At 42.7% G+C, this 22,052-nt stretch overlaps 1 protein-coding gene across 4 annotated transcripts in view; it reads right to left on the reverse strand.

The window, feature by feature from the left end:
• CALCR (calcitonin receptor) overlaps positions 1–22,052 on the reverse strand; it is a 151,973-nt gene that overhangs the window by 122,483 nt on the left and 7,438 nt on the right. The window contains exon 1 of one of the 4 annotated variants that reach the window (XM_083467684.1): positions 231–276. The exons of 2 other annotated variants lie outside the window; for them this stretch is intronic. The gene's annotated coding sequence lies outside the window, so the exon portion shown is untranslated. Of the gene's footprint in view, positions 1–230; positions 277–22,052 lie in introns of those variants that run through there. One more of the 4 variants, XM_083467686.1, reaches the window with a different exon arrangement.

A 22,052-nucleotide genomic window follows, 5' to 3' on the forward strand; every position in this document is an offset into this window, starting at 1 on the left:
CTCCCTGCTTCTCTCTGCGTATTTATGTGTCCCTTCCTCAGCATGGTTTCCTTCCTCCCACCTCCTTCACTGACACAAGCAAAAACACAATAATATTAACAATAATAATGCAAAATCACAGCGGCACACTTAAAAAACATTTTAAGAGCCTGGGATCCCTTCCCGCACCAGCCTCCTTCTTATCAAGGTACATCACAATAATACAATACTTTCCACAGTTTCCCACTTACTGATCGCATTCCCCTGGAACATCTCCATCAGTCGCTGGCATAAGAAAGGGAACACTATGGGAGGTGATGATATATTTTTAGCTGCATCACAACTGAGCAGCTGGAAGTAAGGAGGAGATTTTGCTCCATGGGAACACCAACATGTTAAGTTTGGGAAACTCTAGTCCTGATTTCACAGAGGCTTCCTAAGCCAAACATGCTCCAGAGGAGCTATCAGCATCTGCAGACATTTATTGTTCCTGCACATTCCTCATATTTCAGGTCCTAACACTTGTGAGCATATTCTTCTCTCTCTCTCTCTCTCTCTCTCTCTCTCTCTCTCTCAGCTGTCAGGAGGCAAGTGCTCCCAAATGAGGCATTAATTTGTGTGTACCCAAACAGACAGTATAGTCAGTGGAAATAAAATGAATCATTGCAGCGCAGAACCACAAAAGAACATTTTGTCGGCTGCTCTTGTTTTGCTTTACCTTATCAAGTTTTTATAAAGAACGGGGGGGGGGGGGACAACTCTCATCTTTCCTAAGCCGAGCATCTTTGTTGTTGTTGTTGTTGTTGTTGTTGTTGTTAAGATAGCAAGAAAATAGGCTATCGGGACTTCCTTTTTGTTACGTTGTGGGTGAACATATCAGACGACACAGCGATTCTTCAAACAGCTCTTGTTTATTCACAGGCCAGAACAGAACTGAGCTGAAGGGTTCAGCCAGCCTGCTTATATAGAGCTCCACTAGAACGCAACAGTAACCACTTTCTATAACTATCCAATCACTGAACATCACTTTCAATCCCTTATTTGCCTATGTGGACCTGAGTGAAAACTATCTACCGTATCCCCCTGCTGGCCCAGGGTGAGAACTTCAGTACATAACACTTTTCTAACCATTCTCCACCCACCCATAAAGCAACAGCTATAGGCTAACAGGGTTCATATTCCAGATATTTTCCTCAAAGCCCCACAAATGTTGCAATTGTGATTTTGGGAGACCTGTGCATTGTGCCTTTTCCTCCCAGTGGGGCAGCTGGATGCTGTGCTTTTATTGGTGGCTGTGCACTATCAGGTCAGTCTGGGTGGGGAGGTGGACCGGAAGAGGAAGAGGAGGAACAAGCAATGGATGGCAATTGCACACGAGTAATAATCATCATGCCCTCAAGAGTTGATGTTTCATGCCTTTGTTGGTCAAATTCTGAGGTGTAGGGGTGTGTGTGTGTGTGTGTGTGTGTGTGTGTGTGTACCTCTCCACTGGCCACCTGCAGAAGGAGCAATTTGTGCTTCTACTTGTTACAGACCAGCAGTCGCTAGCAAATCTCACCCCCTTGCAGCAGGCAAGGCAACAGCAGACTGAGCTAAGTGTGACTGAACCTGCATCCCAGAAACCCAGTGAGTTTGATGAAACACCCTCACATACCTAGAACAAGCAGTGGATCAAAGAGGTGAGGTGAGCTGCACAACTGATTTGCATGTCTCCTCTAAGTATAGTGGGATAAGTAAAAAACGTCAACAAAACCAAACATTTAACTCGTGGAGCTCTTTGATTTCGGAAAGAAAGCAGGAAGGGGGTGAGGTGAGAGAAGTCCTTTTTGACCCCCAATAAGCACGGCTTGCTTAGGCATCCGTTTGGAATTCCTCCTATAGCAGCAGTTATAAATTAAACCCACCCTGCTATAAATTCACCCTGCAGAATGAGAGGCCACAGACAAAATACACTGTAAAAACCTCTGAAATACAATAAATCAATTTTTACAAGGGTGCAGCCACATCAGAAAACTAATTTTAATGTGGAATATCCAAGTCAGGCCAGACAACACAGCTTGCCAATGAATAACATGCTCTCCAGTTTGTCCCATTTATTTACAGGCAACTTCATTGTGTATCATCCTTGAGAAACACATTCAGCTGTGGTCTGAATTATGTATGGTCTAAGTCCTTTGGGTACTTGATGTGACAGTGTCATGCTGCGGCACATAAATGAAAACCCCTGGACTTTACCTTAAGGCCCTATTTTTTTAGGTAAGCCTCAGTATAAAAACTGCAGTGCTGGTGGCACACCAAGAAACATTTTCCAGAATCTTTCTGTTCCAATATGTGTTCACAGCTGGAAATTCACCAGCACCTGTGGCCATCAGTCACATTCTGTTCCTTGTTGACATCTGCACCACAGAAGGCTGAAGGCCAATGAACTGAACCCTTATAAGGAATAGATAGCCTGACTTTTAAATAGGGTTTCTTGACCATGTACTTTTGAATACCCCTCCTTGAATATTTGTGAGCAGGATTGGGGTAAGCCATTATCTGACAGGAAAAGGTGATCCAGAGAATTAGTCAAAATAAAAAAATTCCTTCCAGTAGCACCTTAAAGACCAACTAAGTTAGTTCTTGGTATGAGCTTTCGTGTGCATGCACACTTCTTCAGATACGTATCTGAAGAAGTGTGCATGCACACGAAAGCTCATACCAAGAACTACCTTAGTTGGTCTTTAAGGTGCTACTGGAAGGAATTTTTTTTATTTTGACTATGGCAGACCAACACGGCTACCTATCTGTAACCAGAGAATTAGGTAAGTGCCCATTGTCTTTGGCGTCCCGTCCCCCCCCCCCCGCACCTGGGTTAAGTTTCTTTGTCTTGGAGGGAGCAGAAGACACTTCTGAAGGGTCCCTTTGAGGCTTGGTAAGCATTTGCTTGGAAGACATGCAAAGCACTGACTCATTTAGGTGTGAACAGGAGGACAATTGCCCATCCCAACTACAAAGCACCATATGCAAAAAGTAAATTTAAAAACTGCAGTAACAATATGCTGTTCATCCCTTTCACATAAACCAAGAGAGAGGTTAGAGACAAATGCATTTTCGTGGAAAAGTTGGCATTGATATTTCTTGCCATGAATGCCTTAGGATTTGAAATGAATAATATGCACTTCCCTCTTTCCCCAGAGTAAACTGGTTTGAGATGGATGCACCAACGAAGGGCTCATTCAAATACAACAGTAAACTATTTAAAAAGCCTTAAACTCTCTTCCCTCTCCCATGTTCCAGTTCTCTTGATCCTGCTGTTAAATTACACTGAAAGAAAACAGGCTATTAACTGGGTAACATGAAGTCCATAGCAGCTGCATGGCAGTCAGAAACACTTCATTTTTTAACCCGAATGCTATTAAATTAAGAGTTATTCAAATTTCTGCAAAACGTTCCACAAAGCAGTAGTTAGGGAATATAATAGTGCTGAATGGATTTCCATAGAAACCGACTCTTTTACCTTACGCCTAGTGGAAACCCTACATCAGTTTTATTGAAATCCAGTAAAGATCAAAACAGAGAAGCTGTGGCAGGCAGTTGCTTTTGAAGGGCTTGAAGGGTTAGGGTTCCACACTAGGCTTTCTTGCATGGCAAGAAGGTCACTCCAAATTAAATGCTCAGCACAGATACATTTCCCAAAGAAAAGGAGTGGTTTTCAAAGGCCACCATGCAGCGGTTGCCATGCAGAGTTGCTTTGCAAGGAATCGGAAATAATACACAACTAAGGGTGTGATAAAAATAATCTCTGATTTATTCCTATGGACGACTTTTCTAAACAACAGGCTGTCACATCCTGTGCAACAACTGAACAGAAAGCAGTGTTGTAACCCTGTGCTTCTCAAAAGGTAAGAAAGCCAGTAATAATAATAATAACAATTTTATTATTTATACCCCGCCCACCTGGCTGGGTTTCCCCAGGCACTCTGGGCTGCTTACGGTACATATAAAAATGCCAAACATTAAAAACTTCCCAATACAGGGCTGCTTTCAGATGCCTTCTAAACGTTGTGTACCAATTAGCACATCAATAGCAATTACCACATCAGCAGTGGGCACAATCAGCATCACCGCAATGTTTGTGACAGAGCCATTCATTGATCCAAACCTGTACTTCAGAGTCAGAAGCTAGCTACCGTAGTCTGTGCTAGAGGTGGGAAGGATAATTCTAGAAGGAAGTACGGGAGTCTTTTTGTGGGCTATATATGAGGGAGGAATCGAAACAATAAACTCTATTAAGCATATTCTGCACCCAGGTTCTAATTTCTAAAAATCCCAGGCCCTCTGGCCATAACAAATGCACCTCAAATTTCTCCTCTGAATACCCCCTTGAAACAGATAGGTGTCCCAGAGGGATATAAGAGATTAACTGTCTTGCACTAGCTCCCTTCAATCCAAATGGGATTTCCTAGTTGCTAGGTCCTAGTGGACTGTTGCAGCAGTTGGAACTTGAGCCAAGTTACATAAACATTCAGTCCTCAAAACCTTCTGTCCATGCAGCAACACAGCTCTCCGGAGATTAGCCCAACCTGATGTTATCTACAGCCCACCTGCCTGCTTCCAAGCACTTTGGGGGTCAACAGATATCAGCAAGTTCCAGGAGAGCAGCAAGTGTTGATCTGTAGCATCAAAAAAGATGAGCAGCGACATAACACCTTCAGCAGCCAACTTGCACCTAAAGGCCTTTCCGGATAATAGGTTTTTCAATTTTGAAAAACAAAAGTCTTTTCTCCAGGCAGCATTTTTTGATAACAGGGAAAACAGCATATTCCCAACACTTGAACTGCAATGTTTTGCCAATGGGAAAATGTGATTTGCTCCTATCCATTCTAGAGCATCTGTTATAATTGTGACTGTATGGGATGCGGCTTGCCTGAATCTCATGGGCCCATGGTGGTTATGATATCACTGGTGCCCCACCTGCCCATTTTGAGCCACTGAAGAGTAATTGGGGGGGGGGGTATATTTACAGGCTTAGTGCTCATCTATCCCTCTAAAATGACACTTATGGAAGATAATGCTACCAATTGCTACTCGCTGTGATGGCTATGTACAATCAGCAGGCAAAACCAGTATGCCTCTAAATACCACTTGCTGGGCAGCACAAGTAGGGAGGGTGTTGTTGTGGACTTTGGGCTTTCAAATTCCAGCAGTGCCCTGTGCGATGCCAAAATTCAGCAGACCACGATCACCTCTCAACTTCCATTGTTTGTCATTGTAATGGTGTACCTCGCAGTGTCCTCTTGACTCAGTGCCCAGTGAGAACTGGTTGCGCTCCCCTAAATCTCCCTCCAGTGTCCTGCTTGCCTGCTTTCGCACAGGGATCTGGCTGGCCACTGTGAGAACAGGATCCTGGACTGTGGTGGGCCTTTGGTCTGTTCCAGGAGGCCTTGTCGTATGTCCTTATGTTCACTCCATAAAGCAGCTTTCCACAACACGGTAGCCTAACAAGCTCAGTGTAGCACTTTAAACTCTGCAATAGTTAAAACATCTTACCTTGGGATAGGTCATATCGCCATAGGAACAAAGCACAAGTCCTTCACTTGATCCTCTAACACTTAGCCCTTGCTTGCCTTTCAAGCTTTTGTTCCATTTTGCATTGAAGTACAACTTTAGAAATTAGCACACTTGGCCCCTTGCTTCCCCAGGTTCGTTCTGGAGTTCAACCTTGAACCAATTTATATTTGCTTAGAACCTTTTCTCTCTGTCCTCCCAAGACTTTGTTCTGTTTTTCATATGAAGACAGCATAAAAGGATGCTTACTTGCATAGTGGCACGGCTAGAAAATATATACACGCAGCTAAGAGACAATACTTTCAGTTTTCAGTCAGGATCAATTATCTTACATTCATGTTTCACCCTCCCTTCTTCATATATTTATGTCAGCCTGTCAGTCAGATTTTTATTGTTTGTAGTCAATGTATATATTTATACTGTCATCAGAAGGAATGAAGTTTCAGTATTACAGTGGCCTCATGTTTTAAAGAATCATCCTTATGAGAACTCATTATTTATATTATGTATAAATGTGCATACCACTCATATCAATAAAATGGTAGGAATGATGGGAGAGTAGTTTAAAAAACATATGGAGGACCCCATGTGTGCTACCCCTGCTGGAGGGTCTGTAGTTCCACACATGGTGCAACCACTGACTCGATTTGTATGCCCACAGATCACTTGAGTCTATTATGATTTTCTCCTCACAAAACAGAGGCAACAAAATGGTATTGAAAATATTGATGGCTTGTATATTATCATATCCTAAGCATGCCTTTTCACAAATAAATATTTACTGCTATATATTCAAGTATCTTGCCTCATATGTCTTTATCTTCATATCTATATCTTCACTGGAGAGCCAGTGTGGTGTGGAGAGCCAGTGTGGTGTAGTGGTTAAGAGCGATAGACTCGCAATCTGGGGAACTGGGTTCGCGTCTCCACTCCTCCACATGCAGTTGCTGGGTGACCTTGGGCCAGTCACACTTCTTTAAAGTCTCTCAGCCCCACTCACCTCACAGAGTGTTTGTTGTTGTGGGGGAGGAAGGGAAAGGAGAATGTTAGCCACTTTGAGACTCCTTCGGGTAGTGATAAAGCTGGATATCAAATCCAAACTCTCTCTCTTCATTACCTTCCTTGTGGTCAATCCACTTGCCTTGGGCATCCATGGGGAAAGGGCAGTCTGCCCTCGGCCAATGAACCATAATACTCAAGATTTCCAGTTTTCATTTAAAATGTTGAACTTTGATATAAGAAAGTCTGATTACTCCTTTCACCCCCCATATCTGCTTCTCTTTCCAATTTCATGTTGTTAGGGAAGGAAAAACTTGAATCTGCAATTTTCTAGCTTGTGCTGCAGCATATTCACAGTCAATTAATCCATTCCCCATATTATATACTCCTAATACTTTGGGATAGATCTGAATTTCACTTGTGAGTAGTCCAGTGGAGTTATTAACTGAAAAGACAGCAGGCTACCTGACCTTACCACTTGCGCTGAGCATTTCATTTTTTCACGAAGAAGAATAAGCAAAGTCTCAGAACTTTAAGCAAGGGTTTTAACATTTTTCAATACTATTTTGAGACTTTACTTCTTTTGCTTCCTATCAGTTCCCCCTGCCAAGTGCACCAGCAGCATTAAACACCTGGCTAGACAGTCAATAAGACTCCCAAACAATCTGATACATCACTTTTGCAAGGTTGAGAATAATTCAGATGCAGCAGAGAATGTCTAGAGAGGCAGCATCCATGCTCATTGTTATCAATGTCAAGCCACAGTGGAAACGAAGTCACAAATATGTCAGAAGTGATTTAGGGGATTAGCAAAAGAATACCGAGCTAGGTGACTGATACATATTGGGTTTAGTCACCCAATTTTAATTTCCACATATTTGACAATACTTCCCAAAGAACTTGATAGTTATATTTTATATGTAAAAGAAATGCCATAAATTTACTATGTGGCATCTGAAAATATGCAGTATCCAAAGTCTAGTCCAAACAAATTTGAAGTGAAATAAAGAACACAGTATGAATGCCAGTCCTTTTTTGTCCAGTCCTTTATAGCCCACTTCAAAAACCAGAACATGGAATTTTAAAGTCAATTATAGTTTACTTAGACTAAATCTACTTAAATCCAAGTACAGTGGTACCTTGGTTCTCAAACTTAATGTGTTCCAAGAGCCCGTTCGACTCCCAAAACCGTTTGAAAACCAAGGCACGGATTCCGATTGGCTGCAGGAGCTTCCTGCATTCAAGCGGAAGCCACATTGGACGTTCGGCTTCTGAAAAATGTTCGCAAACCGGAACACTTACTTCCGGGTTTGCGGTGTTCAGGAGCCGATTTGTTCAGCAACTAAGCTGTTCAGGAACCAAGGTACCGCTGTACAAGCACTAGTTTCAAGCTGCGAGTTAAATTGCTCTAAAACACTTTGGTAATAAAGTTTATTTTTAAAAATCTGATACAAAATAATCAACATCCTTTTGCATCAATAAGCCTAATTTTTTTAAGTCTGATCCTGAATATTCTTCAACCAAAGTTCTGAAATAATACAAAAAACACAGTGTGTTAATATATTGCCACCTGCTGGATATTTTCATCCCCCTCCTATAAGAGGTTAGGAATAAACTTGAGAGGGTTGGAGGGTTTTTTAAATAAGTCTGGCAGAGAAACGCATTGCATTTATATATATATTTTCTAAGGAAGCTCTCAGTATTCCTTGGAGTCTGGAGTTAGCTATTATTTTCACAGCAGCTTTTCTCACACATATCTCTTTTCTCAATCTTGCAGTAGTTATTTATGGGAACGTATTCATGGTTGAATTTATTCATTTAACATCTTCCTTCCTGTTCTGTGAGGAGGGTTTTGACTTAGTTAAAATGAAGGGGGAGAAATGAAGGGAGAGAAACTTTTCCAGGGTTCAGCATGTGGGTAAATGAGAAGTCAAAATGTTGTGGAGGGAGCATAAATAAAGGCATCACAAACAAAACACTGATAGGTCTGCCAAAATAGATAAATGCATAAGCGCTTTGCCAAAGGCCCAGGACTGAAACTTAGATTCAAATTCCTTCTCAGCCTGGTACTTTCTTGTTGGCCGACCTTGGCGAAATTGCTGTTCACCTCAGTGTCCCCATCTGCTAAGCTGAAATAATGAGCCATTGGAGTGAATTCTTGGGAGAATAAAAAGAAGAAAAAAGAATGTTGGTTGTCCTCCTGAACCTCTAAGGCAGGGATACTTTCAAAAATTTTACTCCAAAACAGTAACTGCTTTCTATCTATCATTCATTCATATATATATATACAGTGGTGCCTCGCAGGACGAAATTAATTCATTCCGCGAGTTTTTTCGTCTTGCGAAGCACGGTGTCGGAAAAGTTTTGGAAAAGCTTCAAAAATCACCAAAGTCTTCAAAAACCTCAAAAAAGCTACCACACCGCGTGCTATGAGTTGCTCCTCGAAGTCAAGTCGCAACTGTATTAACGGTTTTAAGAAAAAGGAAACAAACTTGCAAGACGTTTCCGTCTTGCGAAGCAAGCCCATAGGGAAAATCGTCTTGCGAAGCAACTCAAAAAACCAAAAACCCTTTCGTTTTGCGAGTTTTCCATCTTGCGAGGCATTCGTCTTGCGAGGTACCACTGTTTGTGTGTGTGTGTGTGTGTGTGTGTGTGTGTGTGTATGTATGTGTGTGTGTGTGTGTGTGTATGTATGTGTATATATATATATATATATATATATATATATATATATATAATAGAATTTTATATAGGACCTAACCAATATAAAATTCAACAAGGGAAGTAACAGAGGAAGAAGTGAGGGCGGCGGCGGGGGGGGGGGAGTAAACAAGGAAGCAATATGGCAAGAATTCAAGGACACCTTCCAGCCAGGTAAAAACACTAGAGGGCCAAAAGGCTGTGGCTTGGGAAGAGCTCAGAGGGCCAGACAGAAAGGCCGTATTTGACCCCCAGGTCTGAGGCTCCTCACCCCTGTAATATATGGTTGCTTCATGTGCACATGCTTAGGATGAGTTATAGGGAGGTGTGGGAAGGAAGGGGCTGCACCAAAGGCTTCATGGGAAAAGGCGGGATGTGGGGAGGGGTGGGGCTTCCTCCCAACAAGGATAGTATTGCTTAAGAGTCAACCTAAGCAGAATAAGAGGGTTCTTTTGAGGGCAATATGGAGCTTGATGTAACCTTGACTCTGTTGAAATTCAGTTTGTGGATCAATGTAGATAGTTATAATTAATATCCAGTTCCAAAGCCCCGTTTCTTTCCTTTTAAAAATTCCTTTGATGCAAATATTAAAACCACACAGAAGTTTTTTTAAAAAATACACTAAATACAAAAATCAACTTTGTGTATAAGATAAACCACACTCACAGTAGGCAGAATGTTATCCTCTATCAAAAATACACACACACACCTGGGCTTGGTATTTCATTGACAAGTTTGAATGCGTCCATCCCATCTCCTGTAGAACACAGTCACATACAGGATGGTAGCAGCCCTGATGCATCCAAACCAAGACTAGACTGAGCTTAGCTGGAATCAGGGCTGGCTCTGTCATACAGCAGGGTGAAGAGACCTGCTTCAGACAGCATTATGCAGAGAGATAGAGGAAGGGATTTGGACTTGAATGGCGCAGCAAGACTTTTAAAAGGAAATCCGCTCTACTCTATATGGGAGGGCGGCGTTGCACACAGGCAGCCGAGCCTCAAAGTCTTCTTCCGTGGGGGGGGGTATGCTACCTCACCCCTACGTCATCGCCAGCTGCGTTAGCGGCGTTTTGAGGCAGCCCCAGCCTATCAGCCGGCAGAGTGAGTATGGCAGCGGGCCATTTAAACTCGGCCCGGCCAGCTGGCTCTCTCCTCCTTGCCTCTTCATCAGATCACCCAACCCACCCACCCTCTTTTTCATGCTTTGCTCTGATACATAGCTGTCAACGTTTTCCGTTTTTTAAGGGAAATTCCCTTATTCCGAATAGGATTCCTAGCAAGAAAAGGGAAAAGTTGACAGCTATGCTCTGATATGACCTTTCTATGGCAGTTGTCGGTCACCATGTTGTTGCAGCCGGGTAGGAATTTTTCCTACTTGGCAAACTGGCAATGGCCATTTGGGTTTTCGCCTACCTAGTAGAAATTTTTGTGAGGTTAGGCATTGGTTAAGCCTTCGTTTGGTTGGAGGGGGGTTGTTGCCTCACCTGCCCCTCCTCAGTCCAGGGATCCAGGGAGTGAATCCTGACCCATGGCCTGGGTGTGGGCTGGGGCCATGTCACAGCCCCTAAGGGGACCCCTCGGGGCGTCACTATCTGACATAAGTTATAGGGCACCCCCATTGGTGGTTTACCCTTACGTGGACTCCCTACAGATGGGCAGGATTCAAGATATAGCCTGGCTTCACCACAGTGCCTAAGCCAAACCACTCACATCTGTAACCAATCAAGTTGTGGCCTATTTGAACCCATAAACCAAATATTCTGTGTCAGTGTGATTTATTGTTCTCCTGGGAACTTTGGGGCTCAGGTGCCTTGGGGCACAATGGCCCTGATTGCAGTAAAGGGGGGAGCAGCACCTCAGCTCCATGCAAGTCCCCCCCCAAAAAAATCTGGAACTTACTGGAATTCAGTTCTGGCACCTTTCAGCTGCTGGGCTCCTTTGCCACAATAAAAGAACAAGGTAGGTGTTTGTTGTGAGTTCTGGCACCCCTTTTCCAAGAAAAATAGCACTGTGGCTACAGATGTATTACCAACATATTTTATGGGTGGCGAAGGGACCAGGGCCCCATCGAGTTGGCACTACTTTCCTGAGACTTTGGGATACAGACATACGCCCACCCTCCCACTGACCCTAGAGCAACACATTTGAATACTTTCTCGTATCAAGAAACCTCATGAACTTCAAAGCCCTTCAGAGGTAGAGTCACATTTCATGACAACTTTTTTTTTTTTTTTTTTGAGATTTTAACCTGAATAAGGTCAAACACGATCCTGCATGTGAATTATCAAGGGGTACAGTCAGGGACATCTTGAGTGTATATTACTAGTTTCCACAGCAACAAAAAATCAAGATAACGTCTTCCATAAATCCATACACTGAGGTTTAGACTCCAAACAGAAAGCACTGAAGTACATTGAGTGATGTACTGATCGCAGCATGCTCAGAATACTACATAATATTTATAAACCTAACTCAGAATGTGTGTGTGAGATTTTTTTTTATTTGCAATAATAAGCATCACAGTTCTTATTTCTAGTGGAAAAATAATGTTTTTGTGATAAATGGACTCTTTTCCATGCCCCCCAAACTGTTAAAGAGCAGGTTGCCCACAAGTTTAATCTCACCTGTGCTCTCCCAACAACTGCCTCCTGTGAGGGAGCCTATGCTGTTCACCTTGAGTTATATTGCTTTTCGCCAGTGCCACAGGATCACAACAGGCAACCATCAGATATTTTTTAAAAATTTGCTTTTTTATTGATTTTTTAAGTTCAAAAAATATAAATCCATTTGCATAGACTTACAGATTTGGCTGCGTATGAGCATATAAATTATAACAAATAAAATGAAACTGCCAAAATAATATCATTTTTAACTTGTAGACAGGAGTTACGAGAGAGAATGAATGCCAGAGTAATTACAATTACATTATGATGTACAATAACATATGATGTTTAAGACTGGTGAACACGGGCAAATAATAGCTTACATTCAAAATTACTATCAGACCTTTTTCCTACACCAGAAGATAAACTCATGATCTGGCTCCTAGAGCCTGACTGTTGCTTATCCCAGAACTCTTTCATTATATGAAGCTAAGTAACAAGCTTCCACACACTCACTAGGCTGCTGGGAAATGAACAGTGTGTGTTATTTTTTGTGTGCCACCAGCAACCATAGTAACTTAGACAACATCTAGGATAAGGCTTGGGAATCAAGCCAGCATAGAATAGCCAACACAATATTAATTCCAATGAAAAGGCCACCTCTGCAACCCTTTCCTGCTATGCTGTATGAAACTAAGCATCTAATTCCAAACCAGTATATGATGTGATATATTATCAGGAGATGTGAAATTAGGATGATCTTGCAGCAGACAAATAGAGCTGGTTAAACAGGCTGGACTGAAGCTTTGACATCCATACCTTTTCTATTCTCACCCCTCCCTGAATGGACAAGAAAGTCACTATAAGTAGGCCTATATTTTGTTCTGTAAGCAGCTTAAAAATTGTGCCGCTGTGAACTTCCAAGGATCAAGGCAAATCAATAAAACTAAACCAATGAAACAGTACATTATTCACAAACCCACATTCTTTCATTCATGAGAACATTACAGTACTAGACTTCTACCCAGTTTAAACCAAGGGTGCCTATGCATTGCAAGGGGGTAGATTGAATGTCCCTTTCAACACTCAATTCTAAGATTCTATTCTTATAAACATAGAACTTTATGTTTTAGTTATACGTGTGATAATTTGGCAGAAACTAGAAAAAAGGGGGAGATTGGGATTCTGAGAGGTTGGCAGACGAATCGTAAAATTTGGCTAAGTTGACAGTCACTATACCAGGATGTTAGTGAAGCATAGTTACAATCCTAAATACAGCAAGAAATAAAATAGAAAGCACAAGACCAGTTATGTCATCTCTCACTTCTTAAAGCAACTCTCTGACAGTATCCCAGGCAACTTGGCTGCTACCCGTCAATCAAAACAGTGCACACCGATGTCACCACCTGCATGGAAGGCACCCATCAACACACAACAATGGCTCAAATGCCTCAATAAAACCTCCCTATACAGACTGTAAGGGACGCGGGTGGCGCTGTGGGTAAAACCTCAGTGCCTAGGACTTGCCGATCATATGGTCGGCGGTTTGAATCCCCTCGACGGGATGAGCTCCCGTTGCTTGGTCCCAGCTCCTGCCCACCTAGCAGTTCGAAAGCACCCCTAAGTGCAAGTAGATAAATAGGTACCACTTTATAGCGGGAAGGTAAACGGCGTTTCTGTGCGCTGCGCTGGTGCTGGCTCGCCAGAGCAGCTTCGTCACGCTGGCCACGTGACCCGGAAGTGCCTTCGGACAGCGCTGGCTCCCAGCCTCTTAAGTGAGATGGGCGCACAACCCTAGAGTCGGACACAACTGGCCCGTACGGGCAGGGGTACCTTTACCTTTACCTTTACCCAGACTGTAGTTCCATCCACAAATCAGGCATATAGCCAGAATTAGACCACACAATCCGTAAGACTCCACAGCCTAGTAGTGAAGAGGACAGCAATGGATGTTTGCAGTCACAAGCTCTCATGGCTTTCCCTCAAACAGGGGCTTAAATCCCAAACACCATCAGCAGCAAGACAATGGGAGAGGACAAAAGCACCCCTTTTACCAAGGAAAGAGTCAGGATCAGACAAAGGAAGGATAGTCATCCAGTTGCAACCATCAGCCAAACTCCATAGCCCAGCGGATGAAAACAGAAGCCATAGAAGTCTTACGGTGGAATTTACGATCCCATACAGACAATAGCTTAGATCTCAGGCTCTTGCTCCAACTTGATTTCATGGAAGGGATCCTTTTGTGAGGGGAAGGACCTCTTCCATGAATGCCACTCTCTTTCTGTGAATGGAGCAAAAGGTAATTTAACTGGGGTATGACAGGGATAATTCACACAGAGATTTATTTTTAAATGTTTGTTAGGAAATGAACATCACATAAAATGGAGGTGCTCCTCTCACCTGTCCTACTCTTATGAGACATTAAACATTCATTTATGGTGATCAAAAGAAGAGAAGAGGAACACTTCTCTGTTCAGCTGCGTTTATTAATTGAGAAAATGAGAATGAAACGTGCATCTCTTATGACGGACTAAATGTTTCATGGAGAAACAAGCTATTCAAGGACTCTCCCCCTTAGACATATGAAAAACAATAGGACACAGTATTAGATTTAGGGCTTTTAACCATTCTCTATTATTTGACCCACTTTAATGTATCTTCAGAATACTGCTACCCATCCCAGCTGTAGACGCCACCTGTAATTTCTATTTGCTTAAGTGCAGCTTTTATAGCTTTCTGTATCTACTGCATCCATTTTCTAATTGCCATCAATTTGAGCAGCAAGGGACATTCTTTAAAAACCTCAAAGCCAACTAAATCAGAAGTTCTCTCTTTCTATAATGTCAGGATCCATGTTGTCATACACACCTTTTACAGCAGCTGAATGCCTAGTTCCAAATGGCACTGCTTGGAAGCAAAGCAATATACCAAGCACTGTATTGTTTTCTATGGGGCCAGCCTATTTTCTTTCTTTAAGCTGTAACAATTGGCAGGAAAGCAGCTGACCAACTAAGGTCAACTAAATTAGAAGCATTTAAGATTCTGCTTATTTGTGGCATCGTAGCACTTAAGGGCTCTGCGTCATTATGAATTTACCAATAGAACTCCACTGCAGCCTTAAATGCTTTTGATGCAGCTGGCCAAGTTGCCTTCAATTAACCAGTGGAGCTGGGCCAACAGCATCTGCCCTAAGAAAAATAATAATCTTGGAATTATTCTAGGTACCACTGAATATTGCAGTTTAAAACAGATCAAATTGCATTGCTCTGGAGCAAACGATAAGGACCAAGTGGTCAGGTCTCATTTTTCTTTTTCTTTTTTTCAATCAAAGCAGCTTTGACTGAAGCAGCAGTATACAGGAAGGTGATGTATTTAACACTCCCCTACAATACCATTTCCTTGTGCAAAATAATCCCTCCCCTCCAAAAAAAAAAAAAGTGGTATTTTCCCTGGAGGAGAAAAAGAAAAGCACAACGTAGGCGAATAAGCAAATTGTCTACCAGTGGGATGAAATAAGGCAATTACTCTGGCAAAGCCTTGGCCCAGCTTTAGTAACAGATTTAAAAAGAAGTGGGGAACTGGTGTGCCCTTCAGTAGATGCCAGGCTATAATTTCAATAATCCCTGATCATTGGCCACGCTGGCTGTTGCTGATGGGAGTTGTGGTGCCAAGACACCTGGAAGGCCACAAGTTTCACTTCCCTGCTGTAAAGAATAAAAAGAAGTACAATACAGGTCAGCCAATACTATACAAGTTGGAAGTTGGAAGATGCAGCGCAGCAGGCATCTACTGTGCCTAAGAACGCCATTTAATGTAAAGGTTACCTAAGTTGTTTATCTTATGGTGCCTAGACTCAGTTAACCACTGGTTATTGTTGTTAATAATGCAGTCAGACCTTGGATCCTGAACGCCTTGCGAGTTGAATGTTTTGGCTCCCGAACGCTGCAAACCCAGAAGTGAGTGTTCCGCTTTGCAAACTGTTTTTGGAATCCAAACGTCCAATGGGGCTTCCGCAGCTTCCAATTGGCTGCAAGAAGCTCCTGCAGCCAATTGGAAGACGCACCTTGGCTTCTGAACATTTTGGAATTCAAATGGACTTCCGGAACGGATTCTGTTCGACTTCAAAGTACCACTATAACGTTGTTGCTGTTTATTAGATTTCTCACCCTCTCTTCACCATAAGATCTCAGGGCTGGTTATAGCAATGTGAAAAATACAATACAGTGGTACCTTGGGTTAAGTACTTAATTCATTCCGGAGGTCCGTTCTTAACCTGAAACTGTTCTTAACCTGAAGCACCACTTTAGCTAATGGGGCCTCCTGCTGCCGCCGTGCCGCTGGAGCACGATTTCTGTTCTCATCCTGAAGCAAAGTTCTTAACCTGAAGCACTATTTCTGGGTTAGAGGAGTCTGTAATCTGAAGCGTATATAACCTGAAGTGTATGTAACCTGAGGTACCACTGTACGGAAGTCGAAAGAATAGAGTGGGTCCTAAAAACACACATTTCGGGTGTTCGTGACCAGGTTAAAGAGGTGAGTCTTCAGCATATGAGGAAAACCACAGAATGAACGTGCCAGTGAGGAAGGAATTAAGTCCTTCACAAGACTTAAACTTCAAGAAAAGAGAGCCCCAGCATTAAACTGCAGGACAGAATGTTCTGTTCAACTCAGAAAATGCCATACAATTATTATAGCTTGACTGCCCAGAGGGGAAGATATGTGGGATATAGGCATCACAATTCTAGCCCACCTATTAATGAAGGGTATTTTTTAAACTTTCCTGACACTCTTTTAAAAGCCTATATGTAAAGCTAACGCTGTCAAGACAGAACCTGAAATGCGGATATGACTCCAAAAGAAAAGGTGGGGCCAATCTTTCCTTCTGCAACAAGTGCCGTATGTGTGATGATTATCCGTCTGGTGGACAGAGATTACTGGTCCACACACTCAATGCAAAGAGCTTCTGCTGACTCTTAAAGATCAAAAGTTATTGGAGAGCAGCACTGACAAGACAGAGAAGCTCAAGAGGAACATAGGAAGTTGTTTTTTACCAGGTCACCTATTTGTCCATTTGTCTTGTCTACTAGGGATTTCTAATAGTACAGGTATCATCTTCAATTCTGTCCTGTATTTGCCAAACGGAGCCCTGTTTTCATTCTACTGCAGTTTTTCTCACTGTCTGCTAGAGCAAAATTATGTGGCTTGTATAATTAATCGTGTAAACTATGGTTACCATTATGTTATTCCACCCCATTCATTTCAGTGCAAAGCCAAGCCAATGAGCTGGGTATAATTAATTACATATCATTTGCAAATTAAAAGCAACCATAGCAGCAAATGTCAATTGTATCCCTGGATTGATTTCCATTGCAGACATAGAAAGAATAAGCAAACATTGTCGATTTCTGCTTCTGTTTCTATTTTCGTAGGAATTCTCTCAAAACCTTATTGTCTATTCTGACTGGTAGTAGCTCTCAGCAGCTCTCTCAGGCAGAAGTCTTTCTCACCACTTGCTATCTAATCCTTCTAACAGGAGATATCATAAATGGAATATGGAGCTTTCTGGAGGAAAAGCATGTCCTCTGTCACTGAACTATGGCCCCTCTGCATGTTATAACTGTTGTTGAGTCCGCTCCATCCTAAACTTTGTGGGCAAATTTTAGGATAAGGCTAGAAGAGTTCTAATTATGCACTCTGTGTTTTATCCATTTTTAAATTAAAAGCAAGTAGGCAGGCAGATTCCACCTCAGTTTCTTTCTCTTCTCAACCCCACCTTACTTAATCATTTTCTCCCATTTATCCAAATACAGTGGTACCTCAGGTTAAGAACTTAATTCGTTCTGGAGGTCCGTTCTTAACCTGAAACTGTTCTTAACCTGAAGCACCACTTTAGCTAATGGGGCCTCCCGCTGCCACTGCGCCACAGCTGCACGATTTCTGTTCTCATTCTGAAGCAAAGTTCTTAACCCGAGATACTATTTCTGGGTTAGCAGAGTCTGTAACCTGAAGGGTCTGTAACCCGAGGTACCACTGTACAACATTTACTTCAGCTCAAGGCATTGCCTAACAAAAAGGAAACACAAGTATCGCACTAGAAACTACAAATGAATCAAGTACAATGCACCAAGCACTGCTCACTCTCTATAGCTTTCAAGACAGCTTGTGCTGAAGGACACTTCAGAAAAGAGCACTTTGCATAAATAAATAGAAGTAGGAAAGCAGAAATATTGAAATCCAGCCCGTTTGTTAAATTATTGTTAGAACATGTTTCCTGCGCTCAAGATGATGGTCAGTAAGTATAATGCATGCCACAAATACATATTCAATCACTGTTTAAATGATACGTTAGAAAAGCATAAGCCACCAGAACCAACAAACAAACATGAACACAACAAATTCTAGAGTCAGTAGCCACATGCCTTCTGAAACAGATACCTTTTACAACTTTTATGGAAGTCCATGGGGAAGGAGCAACCTCACATCTCTTTGGGGAGAATGCTCCAGGACTTTGAGGCAACTATGATCAAGATCCTGGTCCTCACGGAAGACAATGTTGTTACCTCCAAACCTGAAATTACTTGGTCCAAAAAACCCCCACCACAACCCAGAATAGCTACCAAGGGGGCTCATGCATGCAAAAGCAGTCTCAACTATTTTAACAATGGCTTCAATTTGCTTTTACATGTTTTTACGTTGTTACACGGTGCCCTGGCGTTTTGCGAGAGAATGGTATAGAGGTACTTTTATAATCAAACTATAAATAGACCCAGGCTGTGAAAGGAAGCATGAGTCCTCTGAATTCATCCTGGAATGCTTGCTGCAAAAGTATGCTTGCTGCAAAGTAATAATAATAATAATAATAATAATAATAATAATAATAATAATAATAATAATGCTTTTGCCCTCAGTACCCAGATTCATATTGAACCAACTGTAGATCCAAGTTGTCTTTATGAGCAGGAGCCCTACATGGGGCACCCAACAGCAGTCAATCTTAGAAGTTATGAAAGGATATGTTCACATGGTGAGACCCCTCCTTTGCAAGAATTATGCTTGCTTATGGTACTTATTGTTGCTTGAAAAGAATGTCAGTTATAGAAGCCTGTAGACAACTCATCACTCATTATGTTCCAGCCATCACTACATACTTCTTTTGGCCCAGCATGCCATTTTGTATTTTGAAATATGCCAGATTTATATTTATCCTTATCATAATCACCATCTGCTATGGAATGCTTACCAAAACAATGCATGCCACTCAATCCTTGAAGGGAGAAATATCTTGTCACCAGACAAGACTTGCTTTAATGTAAATTGTGGGCCACCTTCTTTTAATCTAACAGTTAGGAGACTCTAAGAGAGCTGCATGACTAAACATGATATGGCAAACAATTTAATGCACATGGCCTCCCTCCAAAGAGTCCAGGGAACTGTAGCTTGATACGGGTACTGATATTTGTAGCTTTGTAAGGGGTACAGTTTCCAGGATTTGGGGGGGGGAGCCATATGTCATGGTCCGGTTCACAGGCGATCGAAGTCCCGGCTGGGGACGTCAGGACCGGGGGCAAGATGGTGGGGTGGGAGCAGGAATGGGGGTCCAGAAGCCAGGAGTCAGGAAGCCAAGAGTCGGAGGGTCAGAGAGCCGGGAGTCAAGAAGCCAAGGGTCCGAGGGTCAGGAAGCAAGGAGTCTCGAAGTCAGGGGTCCAAGGATCAAGAAGCTAGAAGTCAAGAAGCCAAGGTTCAACGATCAGGAAGCAAGAAGCCAAACGCAGCAAGGCAGGAAGCGTGTTGCTGTGGCAAAGAGCCGAAGGGAAATGCTGCCCTTATATCCCTTCCCAGCTCTTGCCACCAAGTGCTGTGAGTTACCAATCGGCCTCACCTGTGAGGCTGTGCCTTGCCTCTTCAGAACAAACTTAGGAAGGCCCCAGTCCTGCAAAGTCCTATTGGTCACAGGGCCTGGCTCCTGCACGCACACCTGATACCATATGCTTTCAAAGTGACCAAAGATGCTCTGAAATGTTTGTGGTAGTAACTGTATCAGGTTTAATATGAGAAGATAAGAAGAGTCTGCTGGATCAGGTCAACAACCCATCTGGACCAGCATCTTGTTCTCACAGTGGCCTCCCAGATCCCTTTGGGAAACTCCCAAACACGTCCTGAGCACAAGAGCACTCTCCCCTCTTCTGGTTGCCAGCAACTTGTATTCAGAACAGAGGCAAAGCGTATAGTATTCATGTTTATATTCTCAAAGGCCCCCGCAGCGCACTGCCCACTTCATTCCAGCATGCCTCTGCTAAACCATCTTCAACAGCTGCAACCACCATACCTATCGCCTGTGTCAACTTCAAGGTTCCTGCTCTTCTAATCCTCTTTTTTAATGCTCTCCTTCATCTCTGACAGCATCTCTTCACTCCTATCTTCACAAACGCCTTCCTTCTCTTAAACCTCAAGCTTACCCTTTGTTGCTCTTGCTCACTTTTGTGTCTTTGCCTTTCTCTGTCGCCAGTTCTTCCTCTAGAATCCTGTTGAAGACCCAGCACAACCTTCTCAACACAGTGCTCCTTAATTCGCTGCCACCTTGATGATAGCCTTCTAGCAAAGGTCTGTGTGACTTCTGCCTTACACAGCACTGAGAAATCAGCTGTTGTTGTTTAGTCGTGTCTGACTCTTCGTGACTCCATGGACCAGAGCACGCCAGGCACTCCTGTCTTCCACTGCCTCCCGCAGTTTGGTCAAACTCATGTTAGTAGCTTCGAGAACACTGTCCAACCATCTCGTCCTCTCTCGTCCCCTTCTCCTTGTGCCCTCAATCTTTCCAAACATCAGGGTCTTTTCCGGGGAGTCTTCTCTTCTCATGAGGTGGCCAAAGTACTGGAGCCTCAGCTTCACGATCTGTCCTTCCAGTGAGCACTCAGGACTGATTTCCTGAAGAATGGATAGGTTTGATCTTCTTGCAGTCCATGGGACTCTCAAGAGTCTCCTCCAGCACCATAATTCAAAAGCATCAATTCTTCAGCGATCAGCCTTCTTTATGGTCCAGCTCTCACTTCCATACATCACTACTGGGAAAACCACTGAGAAATCAGCTAGATCTAAATAAACACCTAATAGTCGCATGTTCTCAGTATTGCTACACTATTGAGGTGTTTCAGGTGGGGAGGCAAAAATCTCAGCCTACTCTCTTAACATCTGTTTTATTTATCATTTGAAATAAACCAAAAACTCCAATAAACTCCCTGAAACATAATTAAACATATTCAGCATCAGTGACTAACCAAGCGATGCAGAGAATTACCCAGGTATTCAGCCCCATCTTTTCACCTGTAAAAGTGAAGTCTGCTGTGTTCTCAGCTCTTATTGTAGATGATTAGCTGGGGAGCTAGATTCAGCAGTACTATATTCATTATGGATGGCTGGAAGATACAGAGAATCTAACCTTCCTTTATTCCCAATAAAATTTACTTGGATGGGAACTGTTGCTAATGTAGATGTTCTTGCTAGTATTATCCCTACAATGGGATGCAGGTGGCGCTGTGGTCTAAACCACCAAGCCTCTTATCGGGAGGTTGGCGGTTCGAATCCCTGCAACGGGGTGAGCTCCTGTTGCTCAGTCCCAGCTCCTGCCAACCTAGCAGTTCGAAAGCACACCAATGCAAGTAGGTAAATAGGGACCGCTCCGGTGGGAAGGTAAACGGCATTTCCGTGCACTCTGGCTTCTGTCACGGTGTTTTGTTGTGCCAGAAGTCATGCTGGCCACATGACCCGGAAAGCTGTCTGTGGACAAAGGCTGGCTGAAAGTGAGATGAGCGCCACAACCCCATAGTCGCCTTTGACTGGACTTAACTGTCCAGGGGTCCTTTACCTTTTACCTTTATCCCTACAATATTGTTAACCTTTAAATTATGTCCTTAGTGACATCTGGCTGTGATCACATGCATTTTTTTTACTGGAAATCATATTCCATGAAAATCTACAGTACTTATGTTTAAGAAAGTCCGTTTTAATCTGGAGTGCATAATTCAGTTTCTTAAACCATCATAAATAAAAGGTTGTTTCTGACAAGGAAGCACTCATCTTTGTCCTGACTACTACCCACACCCAAAAGAAACAATTCATCCATGAACTATGGGTTCACTTACCCTATGATGAAAGATAATAAAGTTAATATTATCAATTCAGCATCTCATTCTTGCTTTGAAAATACGGAGGTTTAAGTAAG

Source organism: Podarcis liolepis (genome assembly GCF_965112155.1).
Source record: "Podarcis liolepis genome assembly, chromosome: 12".
In the NCBI taxonomy this organism is placed as follows: Eukaryota; Metazoa; Chordata; class Lepidosauria; order Squamata; family Lacertidae; genus Podarcis; species Podarcis liolepis.